The sequence below is a fragment of the Gracilinanus agilis genome, chromosome 6, assembly GCF_016433145.1.
Source record: "Gracilinanus agilis isolate LMUSP501 chromosome 6, AgileGrace, whole genome shotgun sequence".
NCBI classification, from domain to species: Eukaryota; Metazoa; Chordata; class Mammalia; order Didelphimorphia; family Didelphidae; genus Gracilinanus; species Gracilinanus agilis.
Genome location: NC_058135.1, coordinates 185,646,644 through 185,667,605, shown reverse-complemented (window position 1 = coordinate 185,667,605; position 20,962 = coordinate 185,646,644).

Below are 20,962 nucleotides of genomic sequence, written 5' to 3'. Positions count from 1 at the left end.
TGCCATAGGTTTGCCATCACTTCTCTAGTCCAATCAGATCATTTTATATATGAGGAAATTGAAGCCAAGAAAGTTGAAGTAACTTGCCTAAGGTTACACAAAGAAATAGATGATATTTGAACTCAGATCTTCTATCATTGATATTTGAACTCAGATCTTCTATCTTTAAGTATAGGGATTTTAAAATATAAATTTCCTCATCGTCTGCAACAAAATATATATTATATAGGTATTATGTACATATATGTATATAATATAGTTGACTCCATGGTGGTTATCAGGCATTCTGTTATGCAAACTGTGTTCCATGAATTTATGTTTCCTGTTTTATAAAGGGACATAATAAAGACACACCTTTCAAATCTTTTATACTTCTTGTATCACGTATAGCAAGAATGCAAATATGGATTGTTTCATTTCTTCCAAAGGGTTACCTTATTCTTCATTTAACTGGTATTTTATATTCATAAGTAGTCTTATAATCATGTGATTCTTAAAAGCTTAGCTCCATTGTTCTTTCACTATCATCACTTTTGCAGAAAATAAAATAAAAAAAGCAACCCTATAGGACCAATGGCCATTTTATATTTGCTTTTGCTACAAATACTAATTAACTGTTCATGAGGTTTTTCATACCAATCCAAGCTTATCCTTTCATGTCAGACCCACTGTCTGTAGCCTTCATATATTTAAAAGTCTACAGGTTAGCAATTGCCAAAGCTTATCCCTACTGGCAATGTTTCTGAGAACCTAGGGGCACATGTACCTCAATTGGCTTTTATATTAGAACTCTTGGGGAAAAATATACACAACTTCAAGCAAAATCACTCTGTTACTAAAGTACAACAATAAACATTAAAATAACGTCGATTTTTAATTAGTATTTATATTAGTATTAGTATATATTTTATTTACTTAAAGCCAGAAGATCTGAGTTCAAATATCATCTATTTCTTATAAGTATGATGTCAACAAAATTTCTAATAATACTTTCCTAACATTTTGTGATACATTTTTTTCTCCCTCCCTCTAAACCCTCACCTTAAGGTAATATGATATAAGTTGTATGTGTGTTATCATATGATACATATTTCCATTTGCCTCATATGTGTGAAAGAAGATACATATGGCCTACAGTAGAGAAAATTCATGGAGGAAATAAATGAAGAATATCATGCTTTCATCTGTATTCAGATTTTGTCAGTTCTTTCTAAAGAGGTGGATAGTCTTTTCTGTCATGAATCCCTTAGAGATGTTCTAGATTCCTAAATTGCCAATAAGAGTTGTCATTCATAGTTGATCAACATAATTTATTGCTGTTACTTTGTGTACAATGGTCTTGTGGTTCTGTTCATTTCATTTTGCATCACTTCATATACTTCCACTTTTTTTGTTTGTCATTTCAATAACTTTGGTTAACGATTTAATTCTTTAAAAGCTACTGTTTATTCCATCCTGAGAGATTTTACAAAATCATTTAGCCTTTTGAACAAGAAATAAAGAGGACTCTATCACATTCTTAGGGACAATCATTGGAACTAACCCTCTAATTCCATTGCTATAGAATTCACAGACATGCAAATGCCTTCTACGAATACTGGTGAGCTTGTTTCTATCCAACTTATATTTTTAGAGATTTGCTTAGAATACTGTGAGGTTAGGTGACTTGGCTATCTTTATACAGCCAATGTGTAAGAGGAAGGATTTGAACTTAGGAAAAGCCAGAATGACATATCTACTATACCATAAAGTGAGAAAAACCTACCTACGATACTATGCTACCAGAATGCAACATCTTATAAGTGTTCATAAACACAGTTTTCAGATTTAGACACAAAAATGAAGAAAAAAGCACAACCAACTATTTTTAAAAAACCCTTACCTTCCATCTCAGAATCAATATTGTGTATTGGTTCAAAGGCAGAAGATCCATACGGACGACACAACTTACCCAGGGTCAAATAATTAGGTGTCTGAGGTCAGATTTGAATGCAGGACCTGAGTCTCTAGGCCTGGCTCTCAATCTACTGAGACACCTTGCTGCCCTCTAATTAATTTTTTTTAACTGACATAGGCCAGTGGATATGTGCAAGAGACAAAATGCTAGGAAGAACAAAAACAAAAAAAAAACACTAGGTTTGGAGTGGGAGGATTTACTTGAATCCAAACCCTGGTACTTGAAGAAGTCACAAAATCCTTGAGTATCAGTTTTCCCCATCTATTAAGTAACATAAAACAGGCATAATACTATTTCTACCATCTACCCCACAGGCTTTTATGAAGATCAAGTAAAATAATGTATGTAATGTGCTTTATGAACAATAATGCATTTATAAATATAAACTTTCGTATACATCAGCAGATGGATTGATTATATATGAATTCAGCTTAGGTATGGGTTCATTTAACACTAAAATAGAATTGAAAATGTAACCTTATGGGTAATTATCATAAATGAATACTAATTAAGATTTGAAACTTAAAAAAACATAGAAATTAGGCAACTTAAAAGTAGTTACAATAAATGATTGATTAAATCTGAGTGCTGTATTTGCTTTTAGAAGACTTGAATTTGACTTCTTGCACTGCCGTTTGTCATCTGTGTGACCTTGGGTAAGTAGCTTCACCTCTCTGGACCTTATTTTCCTGGTCTGTAAAATGTTTGGGTTGTATTACATGATTTCTAAGGTCACTGCCAGCTATTACTTTATGACCCTATCCACTAGCTAAAGTTAAATTTTAATCTTTGTCTTTATTCATTTAAAAATATGTAGCATCACAGAACTGGATATAAATCTGAGAACAGAAATGAAAAAAAACTATACACCATTCCATTAACTCAAGAATTCTTTAGTGATCCTGAATCTTATGGATTTTATTTATATGCACTGTGCCTTTTCTGGCACTATATAAGATAGAGAGAGGGTGCAGACTATAGTTACCCTGTCAAATGCATCACTATTGGTAGAATGAATAACTGTAGATTTTATTTTTATAAGTCCACAAAATTGGAGGAAAGAGAGGGTTGATTTTTGTTGGAGGAAAAATCCTACTGGTTAGTGTATTTTTTCCCTCTGAATTGATCCCTTTTATGTTCTCATCCTTCTTCTCATAAAAAAAGGCTTGCTTCCACTTTTCAATAAATAAATTTACAATTGCCGACAACTTTCTCTCAGACACAGTTGATTTCACAGATGATCATAAAATGGCCAAGAGGAGCTGGAGTAATGGAAAATATGACTGCCTGACAGAACACTATTGCTATACTCATTCATAAATAACAGTGCATGATTAAAATGCTATACAGGAGATGAAGACCATTGCATTCAACTGGTACAGAGTCAATGTAACCAGAATACACAGAGAGCTGTCCCATTGTAGCAGTCTCCATGCTTTTAATTTTTTTTTCAAGTTTCTTAGTGTATTTATTTAACACATACCCATCTAAACATGATTGTCTTCACCAATGGACTCCAGTTTTATTGCAAGGTTTTGGTCAGAACAGCCCTATCATAATAAATGAGTTTTGGCAGATACAAAAAGTACACTAGTAGTAATGATTTAAGACAACTCTGATTCTTCCCTATAATTATGTTATATTTTGGCTTTCCTCCATGGAATACCCAAAAGCCTGGAAGGGAAGATTTGTATGTTATTTTATAAAAGTTGAGTGATGGAAAATATTTTTGAATTGATTTGATTGTGAATAATTAATCAACTTAGTGGTCTATAGCCTCTTAAAGTTTGGAAACTCTATGGAGTAGGGTGGGAGTTATCAAGAATCAACTTATTATTGCCCATGCCTAACCAAAGAATAATCAACAAATCTTTCTGTAATAATTGTTGGGGTCTTTCTATATTCTTCTATATTTTAATTTCTAGCCATCACAAGTTGCTATATCCTTTTTTATGTGTATGTATATCCTCTTCTGTCCTTAAATTCTATATTCTAAATATGAGGAATATATATGTACAGGTCTATTTAACATATTCATGATTTCATAAATGGAGAGAGGTCCTAGAGAAAACTCTTATCAAAGCTGGACAGCACCTTCTCTTTGTAGTCTTAGAGAACTGCCTGGAGCACTGAGAGCTTAAGTGACTTCCCAAGGTCACACAGACAGTAAGTGAAAGGGACACATTTTTAACTCAGGTCTTCCCCACATTAAGACTAGCCTTCTATCCACTATATCTCTCTGCCTCTAGAGACTTTCATATTGTTATAGGGGTGCAAATGGTGAACCCCTGGGTTCAGGAAGGAAACCATTTTCAAGAATGAGAGGACTCCAAACTTAGCTTAAAAGTAAAAAGAAAGCCATGGAAGGCTGCTCCGGAGCACCCCAGTTCTCGCCCTTTTGTATCCTTTCCCATAGTGTGCACGTGACTCTTTGCACTCAGGCATTCAGTGGGTGCAGGGTCTGTGGGAGACCCTCAGGGCTTAGACTGTCCAGGTGCATTCAGGAGGTGTATCTCTTTGTCTATCTCAACTTAAAGGAATTCCAAGGACAATGGTCTTTATCTAGGGAGTCACCAGGGCAGGAAAGGGGAAGGGAATTTCCCTGTTCACAGCCTGTCTCTGTTAATGGGTACAGAGTTCCTGCCATCTCTGCACAATGCCCATGTCAATATGGGTAGGTAAACATTGTGATAGCTACTGAAAAGATTCCAGATCACCACTTCCCCATAGAATTGAATAGTTGCATACTATGAAATAACAGTGCCTATGTGTCTGGTTAGACTGGAATATTGGTGTATACTTTCACTAGTGTCTTGTTCAACTGATCTAACTTATATAGTGAGTGCGCAAAGTAATTATTTTCCTAAACTTTGCAAGAACATTGTTGCCTGGGCTCATACAATTGGGTACAATAGGAAACAATACTTCTTGGGAAAAGATACCACGGAATTTATGTTCTTAATCCATAAATTTGGAGATCATAGGAAAATCCTGCCCTGCTTTATTCACTAGGTAATGATAGGAGAAAGTTACCTAAAGCAGGTAATTGGCACTACATTGGAAAGGTTATTTCAATGGTTAACTCTGTTGAGCCCCATTAAATCCAAATTCTCCTTTAAAAATCTGTCCCTGAATTCTGGGGGTAAAGTTAAGATGATGGAGTAAACCATAACAGCTCTGTGTCACCATGAGAATCCTTTCCAACCAAGATGAAAATATCACTACAAAATGAATACAGGAGTGAAAGAACCAACAAGAAGATAGTGAAACAACTTTCAAGAAAAGAAAAAAAAACACCCTTATAAAGCAGTGGTCCTCAAAACAATATGGTCCTGGCTAAGAGACAGAAGGGTGGATCAATGGAATAGAATAGGGGTAAATAATCTCAGCAAGCTAGTTCGATAAATCTAAAGACCCGAGCTTTGGGGACAAGAACTTACTATTTGACAAAAGCTGCTGGGAAAATTGGCAAACAGTATGGGAAAAATTCGGTTTAGATCAACATCTTACACCTTATACCAAGATAAATTCAAAATGGGTATAGGATTTTAATATAAAGAGTGAAATCATAAATAAATTAGGTAAACATAGAATAGCATACCTGGCAGGTCCATGAGAAAGGAAGGAATTTAAGACCAAGCAAGAGATAGAGAACATTACAAAATGTAAAGTGAATGACTTTGATTATATCAAGTTAAAAAAATTTGTACAAACAAAACCAATGCACCCCAAATTAGAAGGAAAACAACAAACTGGGAAAATATTTTTATAACAAAACTCTATGCCAAAGTTTTAATTTCCAAAATATATGAGAAACTAAGTCAAATTTACAAAAAATTCAAGCCATTCCCCAATCAACAAATGGTCAAAGGATATGAATAGGAAGTTTTCAGATGAATAAATCCAACTTATCAATAATCACATAAAAAAGTGTTTTAAATCCCTCCTAATTAGAGAAATACAAATACAAATACAAACAACTCTGAGGTACCATCTCACACCTTTGGCCAATATGGCAGTAAAAGAAAGTGATAAATGTTGGAGGGGATGTGGCAAAATTGGGACATTAATACACTGCTGGTGGAGTTGTGAATTAATCCAACCATTCTGGAGGACAATTCGGAATTTGGTATTATGTGCAAAGGGCTTTAAAAGAATTCTTGCCTTTTGATGCAGTAATACCATTGCTTGGTTTGTGCTTCAAAGAGGTAATAAAGAAAAAGACTTGTACAAAAATATTAAGAGCCATCTCTTTGTCCGGGCAAAAAAATGGAAAATCAAGGGTGCCCATTGATTGAGGAATGGCTGAATAAATTGTGGTATCTGATGGTAATGGAATACTATTGTGCTGAAAGGCATGATGAGCTGGAGAATTTCTTTGTGAACTAGAAAGACTTCTAGGAATTAATGTAGAGTGAAAGGAGCAGAACCAGGAGAATATTGTACATGGAGACTGATACACTGTGCCACAATAGAATGCAATGGACTTTTCTACTAGCAGCAATGCAAAGATCCAGGACAATCCAGAGGAACTTATGAGAAAGAATGCTATCCACATCCAGAGAAAGAACTGTGGGAGTAGAAATACAGAAGAAAAACATATGATGGATCATGTGGTTCGATGGATGTATGATTGGAGTTTTGGCATTAAAAGATCACTCTATTGCAAATATGAATAATATGTAAATAAGTTTTGAACAGTGATACCTGTATAACCCGGTGGAATTGCTTGTCAGTTCTGGGAGGGGGAAGGGAAGAGCAGAGGGAAAGAACATTAATTGTGTAACCATGGAAAATATCCTAAATAAATAATTTTTTAAAAATTTAAAAAACATCTGTCCCTGTACAACCTATTAAACCTTATTTTCCACTGACCAAAAGCATTTTCTATTCCATTAATGCTAAACCTCTGTAGTTTTCATATTTATATTAGGCATCACATCTGTGATTTTTCCCTTCCCTATGACATTTTCCCCTATGCTTATCCTCACTGCTCCTACTTAGTCTGGGATGTCTCTTTTTTCTGACCTATCTGTCAAATTTATCTTTCAAGACCAAGGTAAAATATTTGACAAAATATCCATGATATTCCCAATCCAGTTATCTCTTTTCTTTGAATTCCTTTTCTCTTAATTGTTAATATCAAATAGTTTATACTAATTGTCCCTAATTACTTCACATAGGTAACCCTTGTTTCTCAAACTACATTATAAGCTTGAGAACAAGACAATATATCAATTCAACTCAAGTCAATTTGAAAAATGTTTATTAAGTGCCTACTAGGCACAAAGCTCTTTACAGAAAGTCTATGCCCCCCAAAGAGCATATATTTTCTTTTTTTTAAATTTATTTATTTTTTAAATATTTTTCCATGGTTACATGATTCATGTTCTCTCCCTCCCCTCTTCCCTCTCCTCTCCCAGAGCAGACAAGCAATTCCACTGGGTTATACATGTATTATCACTCACATTCTATTTCTATATTAATTCATTTTTGTAATAGAGTAATCTTTTAAAACCTAAACCTCAAGTCATATGCCCATATATACAAATGATAAATTGTATGCTTTTCTTCTATGTTTTCTACTCCAACAGTTTTTTTCTCTAGATGCGGATAGCATTCTTTCTCATAAGTCCCTCGGGATTGTCCTGGATCATTGCATTGCTTTTAGAAGCAAAGTCAGGAGCTTGTATTTTATAGTGAGATGATATAATGTGTAGAAAGGTAAATATATACAAAATCTATATAGAATAATACCCCATAATTTTTTAAAGGGAGAAAGAACTTATTTGTTGTCCACAGTACTTGTGATTTGTAGCTATTTAGTTACTGATTGAATCGATATAAATAAGAATTTATCTTGTTAAATCATTATTCTCTTGTAGTCATATTTCCTCCTGTCCAATAAACTTCTTTCCCAGATTAAATATTACAAAGGAATTTCAAAATAGACTGTACACAATTAGAACTGGGAGAAATATTAGAAATTATCCAGTCCTTATCTCATTTTACAGATGAGGGATTTGGAGAGGTTAATTGGTATTCCAATCATCACATAACCAAGTAGTAGCAGAATTGAGAATAGAAACCAACCCAAACTCTCATTCCAATATTTTTTTCATATATGATGATGTTATCCTCTATTATACCCTAGGTGATAGAAAAGTTGGTTTTAAGTGGCACATTGTCATTTTCAGTCAAAAGAGCCCCAACTAAAATCTCAAATTAGGAGAAATGTGTCTTATTGCCTTCATTCCCATTTTCATTCCTTTTTTTAAACTTATCTTCTATGAATCCAATATCTTCATGCTGCTCTTTTGTTACCCAAAACTTTTCCTTTTTATATATTTGTGTTCCTTAAAATGTTGTCCTTTTCCAAGGAATAAATGATTTCCTAAATAATTATCTCCATTTTGAATCTTTAATTTAGTCTTTTTAAATTTTCACACATAGGGGATAGAAATTATGGAAACATTGATGGAATTAGTTTATTGATTTACTCTCAAGCTTTAATAATTAATAGATTCTACTCACCCTGGAATATTATTATTTCCTCTTCTCCTCCTGTTTTGTTTAGAAATTCATTAATTAACATGAATCTTTAATTATCTAAATGACTAATCCTTGCAGTTAGATATATTGTCCAATTGGACATCACTTTTCTGAAATACTTCTGACCCATCTGGTAGCATAAAAAGAACCACTGTAATTAAAAATATTTTTTATTGGCAGAGTGGAAGTGATGTGATTTTAGAATAAGGTCTATGGCAATGATGGCAAACCTATGGTGTACATGTCAAAGAGGGCACACAGAGCACTCTCTGTGGGCACACATCCTGCCCTCCACTCCGCCCCCAATTCGTAACTAGAAAGGCAGAGGGACTTGGGGGAAGCTGCTCCCCTCCCCTCTCCAATATTCCTGATGACATTTTTTTCACATTATCTGCCCCTCTGCCCAGCAGCCCAATGGAAGCATAGGTAAGGCAGGTGGCCCATAGGTAGCAGAGCTAGAGCAGGGGAAGTGCTCAGGCTACTCCCCTCCCCCTCTTTAGACTAACTGAGGGCAATCCTCACTTCTCCATCCCTCTGCCCAGGACCCCAGTGGGAGTGCCTGGCATGAGATGGGTGGGGGCAGGGTACATGTGATCTTATTGGTGGGGTACAGCATGTGGTCTCTAAAAAGTTCACCATAGCTGGTCTATAGCATCTTTGTGAAAGATGTATTAAAGTTGAGGAGGACAAATAGGAAGGTCAACTAAGGTACCATTTTAGCAATGCAGGTGTGAGTTAATGTAGTCCTGGTGTAACACGATACTTGACATCTAATTCTGTATTACTTATCACTTTGGAACCATTTTAATTTTGTTAGTCTTGTTTGAACCACTGTATTTATATTTCTCGAGTTTATGGTTATACCTTTCTTTCCTAAAGCATTTCATACAGAGAATGGATCACTACAAGGACTCAGGAAATATTTGGTTACTGATTGATTATAAGCATTGCCTGGAGTAGCCACATAGTCCCTTCGATAGGCAGTAAGCCCATAGTTTTTTTCACCATTCAACTGAAGCTGGCTAACACATTTATGGACAATAATTCATAAGAGGGCCTAATATGCCTTGCTCACCCTGAAATATTTGTTTGATAAGTGAAAATTCACCCTTGAGGACTGTGAAACATATTTTTCAGGTTTGGTAACAAATGCTAGAATGTAAAATCAGTATCATTCTTAAGGAGATTTAGTATTTAATTGTATTCAATTCAATAAACATTTATTAAACACTTAGAAGGTATATTTAATTCATTATGACTTGGTAAAATTGTGTTTTCCCATAGAAAAAGGGTCCACAATTTATAGTCAGAAAGATAAATCTTGTCTGTCCCTGTTTTTATTCTACTAAGCTAAGAATGTTTTACAGTTTTTACATTTATTAATACAACAATTTTATTTTAAAATATAAAAATCATTTTAGCCCACAGACCACATAGAAACAAGGCTGGTAGTTTCCTGATTCTTACTAGAGAAGATAATTTATGAGAAGATAATTTATGAAGGCCTTAACACTCCTATCTTTAAGCTTCATCAATTGTACTCTAAATATATATATATATATGTGTGTGTGTGTGTGTGCGCATGTGTGTATATATATGTATGTATGTTTCTATATATCTTTACCTGATATATGTCAGGTAAAGATGGTGCAGAAGGTATATTGATAGGCAGTTATTTTTATTTGCCTTTTTTATAATGAAAAAAAATCTAATTTTTCCATAGACTTTTTTGCTTAGTATTCCTCTATCACCTGATATTGTGAAAATAGAACATGCACATTTCTCAAAATTTTGCCCCCTCAAATATAGATCTTTCCTGCATGTACTTAGTGAAATCCACATTCTGTTGTGATACAAAAAAGAAGTGGGTTAATCATGAAGCAAGACTGAAGAAAAAAAATTGATAGACAATATGCTCCATTGGTATACCATGTAAAGTGACTTGAACGAAGGTCCTAAATATGTTGTGTGAATACTCTATGAAGGATTTATAGAACACGGACAATTAATTTCATTCTATCCTGTCTTATCCACCAGATTGTCTCATCTATCATTCCCACTCATAATTATCTTCAAACTCTCCCTGTCTTCTGGCTGCTTCCCTACCACTTATAATATGGAATTATGAAAGACTAATCTTCCTGAGTTCAAATCTGGTCTGAGACACTTACTCTCTGAGTGACCATGGGCAAGTCACAACCCTATTTGCCTTAGTTTCTTCAACTGTAAAATGAGCTGAAGAAGGAAATGGTAAACTCCTTTATTATCTTTGGCAAGATAATCTAAATGAGGTCATGGTGACTTACAAATTACTGAAAAGACTGAAGAACTATCTCCAGAGCTTAGCATAGTGATTGGCACATAGTAGGCACTTAATAAATATTTAATCCCTAACTGACTGACATGGAAAAGAGTCATATGTAATTAAGAGATAATGGATGAGCTAGATATCAACACTTAGTGATATTGTGAAAAGATAAGCCATAATGATATCAATAAGCCTTTGAAATACATGCATATATATGTGTATATTCCATAATTATATTAATTATAGATCATAGGATTACACCAAAATTTAGTAGTATACTTCTAGATTTACACTGATTATATTGAATCATGATACCTCAACAAAAAATATCCTTTTTTTTGTAATTTGTTATCCTGACCCAGGATTTTTTTTCCATAGGGAAAAAAAATAGAATTTGACATACATCTAGATGTCAAAAGAAAGGAAAGGGATCACAGTTCTCTATCATTTGGTATTAGTTCTCTTCTCTTAAGTACAAGAAACTAGTATTGTTCGTGAAGTTTGGTTGATGAACTCATTGTTTTTCAACAAGTTCTTTGGTTTGAAGATGTGGACCACTAATGATCTGCTGCTTCTAACTTTGATTCTTTGATTCTTATCATTTCTGGCTTGTCCCAAAGAGCCTTCCCCCTCTCTACCACTGCTGCCATATGTTGCCACTTTTAAGGCTGGGTATGTTGTCTAATACATGTGGTTCCCTACATGTGCTATGGAGCCATATCTAGGGCTATATGCTTTCCTTCTTTTCTGAGGTCCTAAGCATTTTCTAATGGATTTACAGCATAAAGGATTTGTTCCAAGGAAATAGATTTGATTTTGAATGTATTACCCCTCTCCTTTTAACACTGAAGATCTGGTTCAGGATGAAAAAACAAAAAACAAAAACAAAAACAAAAAAGCTAAACTATGTAAGTCATTTGGATTTCAAGGAGCAGATGAAGTCTTAAATTGTTAGATCATCTAACTCCTAGATATATAACTAGTATGCAAACCAATTTATGGTACCTTCACACTCATACAAGAAAAGTCCAGATTGGAAAGACCTTCTTCACTGTCTTCCATCTTGCTTCTGTGCTTTAGAGTGGTTTGGCAAAATGAACCACTCTCCCTACCTCTCCCCATGATCTTATATTAGGTTGGAAGTTGGAGGGGTGGGATGAGTAAGTATTGCTATCTGGTGATGGATTTAGTGAGATATGACCAAATTTCAGATTACCTTTCTGTGACTGAAAAAGATCTGTTGACTACAGAGTAAATACATGTGGGGCAGCAGATTGAAAGCTATACCTGGAGTCATCAAGATCTAAGTTTAAATCTGACCTAAGACACTTAAGAGCTGTGGGACACTGGGATAATCACTTACCCTCTTTAAAGTCACAGTTTTCTCAAATAGAAAATGGGGATAATAATAGTCCCTCCCTCCCCAGGTTGTTGTGAGGATCAAATGAAATCATAATCATAAAGCCCTTTGCATTGTGGGTGACACATAGTAGGTATTTAATAAATTCTGTTTTATTTCCTTCCTAACTTCCTCTTTCTTTCAGGAGCCTCTCTTTAAAAAAAAAGTTACAAATGAGGTTGCTTATTCTTAAACATATATTTCTACTCATTTCCATTATGTGGTTCTCCTTGTTAATTTTCTCCCATGGCCATTTTATAAGGAGAATGCTAATTAGATGAGAGCAGGTTCTTCCCTGGGATGGGACTGAAGCCACAACTAACAGAATGAGGAGCAATAATTTTTTCAAAACCCTAAGTACCTTACTATAACTTAGCTAAATGCACAAGGCACAGCGTAGTATAATTGTGCACTTGAGTCCTTCTCTGGACTAATGTGCAGCCCAGAAACATGGCTAAGTGATTACACACCTGAGCAATTGCCCCATATAGATAGATGTGCATGGAAGGATTTAGTGGTTGAAGCAGGGTTTTCCTTTTATTTATGACTCTATCACCACTTCTCATGGACACTATTAAAAATCCTTTTCTCTTTCCTCAAGTCCTGACCTCCATCCATACTTTTACTTTTCTCAGAAAATCCCATGAAACCGTCCCTCCACCCTTCAAGAACTTTGTCCTGTCTATAAATCAAAAGGTCTCTCAGTCTTCAGTCATTTTCTTCACCTTGCATTTGGTCTATGACAAAAAGGTGGGATTCCTTTTGGAAAAGGCTAATTTTGTCACTTAAAATCTTGGTTCAACTCTTTTCTACATTCCTCAAAATTTGTTTTATTGAGAGTCTCCATTCATAACCATAATTCATCTTCATTCATATATATGTATATATGCTATATATATATATATACATGAATTTATATACATATAAACACACATTTGTAGCCTCTACTCTCTTGCCTACAAATGTAGTCAGGTATGAATGTCTCTAAAATAGAAGTTCCTTGGCTCTATTACTTCTCAATTTCTGAACCTTTATCTCTCTTACTCTTTCAGTTGAAATAATAAAATGATCAGTGCATACTTATGGCTTCCATTTCCTTGCCACTCACTCCTTAATTCCCCGAGATCTGTTTTTTATCACTAATCTTCAAATGAAGTAGCAAGTTTCAAGGTCAATGAGCTCCACTATATACACTCAGCTTCTCAATCTAATGACTGTTTTCAGCCCTAATCCTCATTGACCTTCCTGTAGTATTTGAGACTATTGACTAGCCTTCAGTTCTTGATAGACCTCTTCTATGGTGGCTTAGGATAAGATCATATATTAAAGCATGAAGGGATATTGGAAGTAATTCAATCCAATCACTTATTTTTACAGAAATGGAAACTGACACTAAGGGAGTCCAAGTAATACCCAGGGTCCCACTGTTATCAAGTGTTGAAGGCAGAATTTGAGTACATTTTTTGTGTCTCCAAATGCTTTGCTCTATCCATTATGCTAACTACTTGTCTTTTCTAATATTATTTTCTCCTGGTCTTCATCCTGCCTATCTTGTTCTTCTCGAGGCCACTTTCTGCTTAAATCTCCAAATATCGGTATCTTTCGAGACTTTGTCCTTAGCTCTTTTATTCTCTTTTTTACATTTTGCCTCTGTTGATATAATTCATTCATATCAGCTTCAGTAGTCACTGCTTCATTGACTTCAATGATTAGATGGTTCCCAATTTCCTACTTTTATATTCAAAGTGTTTTGCTTTCTTAGGAACTACAACAAAACCTAAAGATTATCTAGTACAAAGGCATTGTGCATGCAGCCTACATATGATCCCAAATACCTGAGAGTAGTGCCAGAATCAGAATAAAATTTAATTGGGAAATATTTAAGGAAATAAAATTAAAATGCAATATAAATATTCATTTTATCCTCAAATTTTCTTTTAGAATTTAATTAGCTTTTCCCTTTTTAAAAAATATACTTGATTCATATTTACTAATCTATGTGTTCGATTATTGTTATCATTCTGCTAGAGGCCAAGGACAGCTTTATTTTACATCTTTGTTCCTCTAGTGCCTTGCACAATGATTTGCACATAGAAGATGATTAATAACTATTTATTGAAATTAAAGTTGTTTTATTATCCTTTTCTTTGCTCAGAAAGTCCAGTAATGGTATCCTCATGTATTGAAAAAGGAGGAGAAACCAAGCAGGCTTCAGTTTATAGGAGTTCAGAAGGTCAGACACATTATAATTATATTAGAGGTAAGCCTACATTATTCACCTCAGGTCATGAGAACTATGATATGCTGGGAAACTCAAACTTAAAAAAATTATTAATAATTTAGAGGAAAATAATAGTTATACCTCTTAATATCAAGAATAGAGTTTCAGGAGATCTAATGCCATTAAATATTCATTCTTTTGTTTTCAACTCATACATGTCTAATTCACTCTTTAACAATTAGTTTGTTGCAGACATCTCATTACCTTTTTCATCTGGTAATTATTTCCCAATATATTTTGCAGCATCCAATGAAAGTAAGATATAATATGATAATCACCATATACAAAACTTTATCTCCAAGCTTTATGAAATGTTTTGCAATATCTGTCTGGAATACTTGTGGCATACTAACACACAGAATTCATTGGGCACCTTATTGTTCTATCTTTCATTGTGACTAAGGTACCAGAATTATTTTCTCCCCAAAATGCTGCTCAGTAGGTAGAAATAAAACTGAGAAAGCCAACTACAATCTTGGCCTATTTTTCTTATTCAGTCACCAATGAATACAATCCGTTTCATAAGCAAGCACTCTACAAAGGGAGATTGACAGACAGAATATATACAAAATAAAAATAACCTAGGATTAACAAGAGATGCTATACCTTAAAAGCATTCACTATATTTTAAATGCTTAAGTTTAGGGCCTGCTCAATTTAAATTCCTTTTGAAGCAAATAACCAACTAATCTGATGCATGCCTAAAAAGGAGACTAGCTAATTCATGGAAGCACTATGGAATAAATATTAAATGAATAAATGCCAATATGGGTTAGACTCCACTCAACATATTGAGAGGTTCATCTGAAAAGGTATGAAAGTCTGATTAACCAAATTATCCCTATGCATCTAAATTAAAGTGGAAGATAAATCTTCCAAATATTAGATACTTAGACTGGGGTTGGATCACAGTCACATAACAGATGGGGGTATTCCCAATATGCAATTTAAATTGGCTAAGATGCAATTTAAATTGGCTAAGAATTGAACAGGATTGTGGTTCTTCTAATACTCCACTTAGTTCTCCCCTGAAATGTTAAAAATCTTCTTAGATGAATAAGATCCAACTTTTTCCCAAACCAGAATTCTCATATGGAACAGTTTGTCTTTTCAATTAAAAAAAGAAAAACATCTTGTTGTTGTTAAATTATTAGAATCCTACACAGTGAGATTTACCTTTTCATTCATAATATTACCAAAATAACACAAAAGTGGCCAGCAAGAGGCTTGAAATTTTGGTAGATCTGTATTTTGGCAGTGATGCCTATATAAATGAATGTTTTTAAACATCCCAATATATAGATCTCCATTTGATTGTTTTGGTATGAAAATAGATTTGACATATCAGATGGAAATAGAACTGTTATTAAAGTCCACATTCAATTATTTTGATATCTTGATACTCCATTTTGTCAGCCTTTAATGAATAAATGCCCAATTTTATTCTATTTGGGAAAAAAAAACAGATGGAAGACTGACCTTAAAGTCTCTTACGTAAAGAAGAGTAGAAATGTTTTCATAAGCAAGTGAAAATGTATTACACTTGGCATGTCTTCCAACTTGCAGTTTAAATGGTGTGAATATACTACCATATGTTTGTAGTAGGAAGACCATTGATTGGCCTGATAAAACTGTCCTGAATATAGAGCCCCAGACTATGCTTTTGATTTTAAAATCCCCAGGTGCTAATGAGCTTCAGTTCAGATCAGCCAAGATTGGGGTGAAGAGCTTTAAGTATAACAAACTATTGGATTGGATAAGATTGGAAATCACAGAATAATAGAACTTCAGAGATGGAAGGAATCCCTAAGGTCATCTGGACCAACCAATATTCTAACATCAAGTCATCTTTTCTAATATGGTTGGACAAGTACTTAAATCAATTGATCAAAATCATCAGTGGTTCTGATTGCTTGATAAAAGGCTAATTGTAAATAATACATATGATGCAGTATCCTCTTTCTATTTCTTCATCTTTGCCCTTTTTTCCTCTTCTCCTCCATATTATCCCTTCCTTTTTTCTTACATTTCTTTCCCTGTTCTCCTGCCTTCATACACTTCTCTTTTATCTCTCCCTTCTTTCCTTCAATTGTACTTTGTTTCTTTGCTTCACCTTTCTTTCTGTATGGCTTCTTTTTAGCTTTTTTCTGTTCTCTTCTTCTCCTTTTATTCTCTTTTCTGCTTTCCCCTCTTTCTTTTCATCTGTATTCATCTCTTCATTCCATGTCTTCTTCCTAAATCCATTTATTCTTCTCATTCTTTTCCCATCTCTAATCTACTTTCTACTCCTACATTCTTTTCCTTCCCTCCTTCCCATCCTTCCTCTTTTCTTTCCTTCCTTCTTCATTCCTTCTTTTCCTTCCTTCCTCTTTATTAATTTTTAAATTAGGGTGAGGACCTTGAAGGATAATAAAAATCATGACTAGAAGAGCTGAAATATTAATGCATGTGAACAAGAAGTATTAAGTGGCCATATCAATTTGTGGTTTTCTATATAGGTTATTAATGAAGAGAAATAAATTATTTATTTAAAACATTTATTTTGAATATTTTCCCATAGTTACATATTTAATGTTCTTTCCCTCTCCCCCCAAACCCCTAAGCCCCTTAGCCAACACACAATTCCACTAGGTTTTACATGTATCATTGATCAAGACCTAATTCCATATTATTGATAGTTGGACTAGATTTATTGTTTAGTGTCTACATCCCCAATAATATCCCCATCAGCCCATGTGTTCAAGCAGTTCTTTTTCTTCTGTGTTTCTACTCCCACAGTTCTTCCTCTGAATGTGGCTAGTTTTGTTTCTCATAAGTCCCTCAGCCTTGCTCTGGATCCTTGCATTACTGCTATAGTAGAGAAGTCTGTTATGTTCGATTATACCACAGTGTATCCGTCTCTGTGTACAATGTTCTCCTGGATCTTCTCCTTTCACTCTGCATCAATTCCTGCATGTTGTTCCAGTTCACATGGAATTCCCCCAGTTCCTTATTCCTTTGAGCACAATACTATTCCATCACCAACAGATACCACAATTTGTTCAGCCATTCCCCAATCGAAGGACATCCTCTCGTTTTCCAATTTTTTGGAAAAAAGCGTGGCTATAAATATTTTTGTACAAGTCTTTTTTCTTATTATTTCTTTGGGGTATAATCCAAGCAGTGCTATGGCTGGATCAAAAGGCAGATAGTCTTTTAAAGCCCTTTGAGCATAGTTCCAAATTGCCATCCAAAATGGTTGGATCAGTTCACAACTGTACCAGGAATGAAATAATATCCCAATTTTGCCACATCCCTTCCAGTATTTATTACTCTCCCCTGTTGTCATTTTAGCCAATATGATGGGTGTGAGGTGATACCTTAGAGTTGTTTTGATTTGCATTTCTCTAATTATTAGAGATTTAGAACACTATCTCATGTGCTTATTGATAATTTTGATTTCTCTATCTGAGAATTGCCTATTTGTGTCCCTTGCCCATTTATGAGTTGGTGAATGGCTTGACTTTTTTGTAAAATTGATTTAGCTCCTTGTATATTTGAGTAATTACCCCTTTGAGTTTTTTGTTATAAAGATTTTTTCCAAATTTGTTGCTTCCCTTCTAATTGTGGTACCATTAGTTTTGTTTGTACAAAAAGTTTTTAGTTTAATGTAGTCAAAATTATTTATTTTACATTTTATATTTTTTCTAACTCTTGCTTGGTTTTAAAATCTTTCCTTTCCCATAGATCTGACAAATATACTATTCTGTGCTCCCCTAATTTACTTAGAGTTTCCTTCTTTATATTCAAGTCATTCACCCATCCTGAGTTTATCTTGGTAGGGTGTAAGACATTGATCTAGGCCTAATATCTCCCATATTGTTTTCTAATTTTCCCAGCAGTTTTTGTTAAATTGTGGTTTTTTGTCTCAAAAGCTGGGTTCTTTGGGTTTATCAAAGACTGTCTTGTGAGGGTGCTTACCCCTAGTTTATTCCACTGATCCTCCCTTCTGTCTCTTATCCTGTACCATATTGTTTTAATGACTGCTGCTTTATAGTACATTTTAAGAGCTGGTTCTGCTAGGCCACCTTCCTTCATATTTTTTTTTATTATTTCCCTTGATATTTTTGATCTTTTGTTCTTCCAAATGAACTTTGTTATAGTTTTTTCTAATTCAGTAAAAAAGTTTTTTGGTAGTTTGATAGGTATGGCACTAAATAGGTAAATTAATTTGAGTAGAATGGTCATTTTTATGTTAGCTCATTCTACCCATGAGCACTCAACGTTTTTCCAATTGTTTAGATCTAGTTTTAATTGTGTGGAAAGGGTTTTGTAGTTGTGTTTCTATAATTCCTATGTTTGTCTTGGCAGATAGGTTCCTAAGTATTTTATATTGTCTAGGGTGATTTTAAATGGAATTTCTCTTTCTAATTCTTCCTGCTGTGATGTGTTGGAAATATATAGAAATGCTGATGGTTTGTGTGTATTATTTTGTATCCTGCAACTTTATTAAACTTGTTGATTATTTCCACTAACTTTTTAGTTAAGAGAAATAAATTATATGGGTATTGATATTACTTCTTATGATTATCAATTAATATAACCACATATACTCTAAGAAATTATTTTTGTAATTTTAAGAACATATTTAAAATTATGATCACACTGGACTCAGTCTATTTTTATGTAATGCCAAGCAAACAGCTAGAGATGTTTTTAAAAAATGATCATTTGAACTACCATTTTAATGATGAAACTAAACACAATGTTTAATTTCTGCCTCTGATGAAAATGCAGTTGGTTGAACAAATTGAATGGTCTGATAATAAGCATTGCAATGAATATGAATATAATCATCATTTTGACTGTTTGACCCCAGTATACTTTGCTCTTGACCTTGCAATTATGAATGCCCTTTTATAGGACAATTTCATTTGAATGACAGACTGCCTTTACATGACATTTATCATTTTTGACATAATTGCTATACAATCAGCTAAATAAAAGCCAGTCTTGGTTGGTGGATATATTGCTCTCTTTTTTCATAATGTATGTTCACTCCAAATCAAGTTAATGGCAGCTTGCATGAAGCTAAGGGAATAGATAGAGAATTCTCAACTCACTGAGGAAACCACAGTGGAGATGTGGAGGAGGAAGATATCAACATAATTTCTATACTCATGGCATAACACAGGTAAATTTTTCTGTTTCAGGCTCCACAGGATCTGTTGCCTCTAACTCTATTCACATAGTTATCATCTTTGTTTTTGCTCAATTTGCTTCTCAACTGAACTATTGTAGTAAACTTTTAATTCTTTTCTGTAACAACTCCTTCCCACTCTAATCCATTCCTCAAATAGTTATCAAAGTAATTTTTATTAAGTGAAGATTTAAATATGCCACTACCCTACTCAATGCATTCTAGTATTTCCCTATTGACTTTAAATTAAAAATTAAAGTAAAAAAATACTTCTCTGTTTGGCCTTTAAATTTTTTCACAACTGAACCTTAACTTACTTTTCCAGCCTTATTGTGCATTATTACCCTCTCTTAATTCTACATATTAGTTAAATTGGCCTTTTCTCTTTTCCTCATATGGTACTTTACCTCCTCTGAAACACTATTCTATGATTCCATGCCTGTACAAGTATATCTTAAACCAAGGATTTTTAAAATTTTCATGGATCACAGACCAATATTGATGCTTAGTGAAACCTCTGGACCTCTTCCCAGAATAATATTTGATATCTATATTCATAATTGAAATTAATACTAAATTGTAAGTAGAGGTCAACAGAAATGAAGATGAATTTTTCACATTCAAAGTCATAAACTCCTATTAAATCTATCCAAGGATACCTCATGATACCATAGCCATAGATTAATTATTCCATTCTACTTAAAGTAAACAAGTACCTATACTCTGACATTTGAACCCAAAATGTCTCTCAGTTGTGTATGCTAAGAACAAATTAAGTTTTCACTAGCTCTTTTGAATCAGTCATAGCTAGACTATGCATGAAGTCAATCAATGCTTAGATATTTTAAAATGATTGAATGAATTAGAATGATGTTGCATGGGAAGCTTTTTTAAGTTATTGGAGGTATTTTACTTGTGTCCTTTGGAACTTATGTTAAATTCCAGAGAGCTAAAATGAGAATTGCTCATTGGAAAAGTCTGGAAACACCATGAAGATTCCTTGGTCATGGAGGAAGGGGAGGAGAAAAGTCTTGTTCTCAGCTATGTCCTTGACCTCAATATCCCTTCTCCTCTCTTCCCCCAAAACACATACATGTGTATATATTTTATATTCAAATATATATATGTATATATATATTCTTGAAAAGAGGAAGACCACGTGTACTCTAGAGAACTGGAAGACTTAGAGTTTTTGTCTTCCAGACATCAAAGATATCAGTGTTTCCATCAGCAGCCAAATACTGATGAAATATGATGAATAAAAGAAGATTCAAGACTCTAAAAGG